This window comes from Pteropus vampyrus, unplaced genomic scaffold (genome assembly GCF_000151845.1).
Source record: "Pteropus vampyrus isolate Shadow unplaced genomic scaffold, Pvam_2.0 Scaffold465, whole genome shotgun sequence".
Classification (NCBI taxonomy): Eukaryota; Metazoa; Chordata; class Mammalia; order Chiroptera; family Pteropodidae; genus Pteropus; species Pteropus vampyrus.
Window position 1 is genome coordinate 1,452,605 of NW_011889246.1, and position 1,629 is coordinate 1,454,233.

The following is a 1,629-nucleotide window of genomic DNA, read 5'->3' on the forward strand; positions in this document are numbered from 1 at the left end:
TGTTTACTGACTGAAAAATATGGGAAAAAGTCAACTGGTAGAATTAGTCAGGAACTAGAATTAGTCAGGACTTTCATTAAAATCTATGTTGACAATAATTATCTATGTAACATTTTATCAAAGCAATAAGGCCTTTATGTGATTTGTAAAAGTGAGAATTATTATATGTTTTACCTTATTGGCTTGTTTTAAAAGTTAAAATTATCTATCAGTGGTACAAAGTTCTTATGCACTTCCTATTTTAATAGTTTCTATTTTAAGAAGTTTTGTAAATATTTACATAGTATCACAGGCTACCTAAGTTATTAATTTTTATAGTCCAAAAAACTGAAAATAAGTTTAGTCTTGTGATTGTCGATATTTTTTATTCACAGAGCAAATGGTACACTCTGAAACTCACCTTTTAAAATAACCAATGATGTAACAAATATGCAAAAATACCATTTTTAGTTTATAATCTATGGGCAACAATGTTATCAGTAGTTTGTAAAAAGAAATACCACAGGAAGTAATCCTTCAGCACATTTCCCAGCAATGTGGTGAATGCACAATAAAGCCTGATGTAAGTACTAGTAATAACAACTTTAAGTAACCTTAAACATTATCCACATTTGCACTCAAATTACATCAACATAAGATATATTAGTGGCTATTCTATGACACATCAGCAACCAGCTTATCATGAGCTATATTCATTAGGAGTGATGTGAAAGAGAAGAAAGTGTTGGGTTTCATGTTCTGTGTAGCCTCGTGGGTGACATGAGACACAGCAAACCAACTTAATGACATGAAACAAACCAGGGACTGATTTGGAGGCCCTCTTTGAGCTTGAGTTTCCAGCCAAAATGGTTCCTGTTTCCTTCAAAGACCCCCCCCTCCTCATTCCCTTCAAGAATGGGTGAACTTTAATTCCTTGACCATCTGGAAAGTGCTTTCAAAGGTGGGAGCTTTCCCAAGTGGATAAATTCTCAGGGGGTGTCTCTCAGGTAAGAACCACCCGTCCCATCCCCATCCCTACCCCAACCTCTGGAAAGGAGAGGCTCAGTTTTAGACTGGGGTGGGGTGGGATTTCCTCATTAAGAGGGTTAAAAACATCTCATAAGCCGAATTTAGTCTTTAAAAATCAAGAACAACAAAAAACCCTAAAGTAAACTGCACGTCCTGGGGGAAGCCAACCAGTCTGATGGGGAAACACACAAAGCATTTACCTGCGAGATGAGGGGTTTGAAGTCCCACTGGCTCATGCTCTGGACCCACACAAGGTTAGCGAGGTGTTTCTCATCCTACAGAATGCCCTTTTAATCTTCACACTGTGTGCCCGGGGTTGCTTCTGGCCAGAGAGATGACTTTTCCAAACTCTCCCCAAAGTGCCGTCAGACTCAGCCAGAGGCCCTGAACTCTGCCTTCAGAAAGCGCAATCTAATAGAAGATAAGTCACATAGACCAGGAAAAAATAATGACTGTAATTAAACATAGTGAGAGTGCCTCTTTGCCTAAATGCTGAGAAGATGCAGAGTAACTAGAGGGCCCAGACTCAAAGAGGGCAGCTTTTTAGGGGAAGCGATCCCATAATCCCAGCTTAAGGAAAGAATCCTCATCATTCGTTTATTCCACTTACTTGTATTAGGT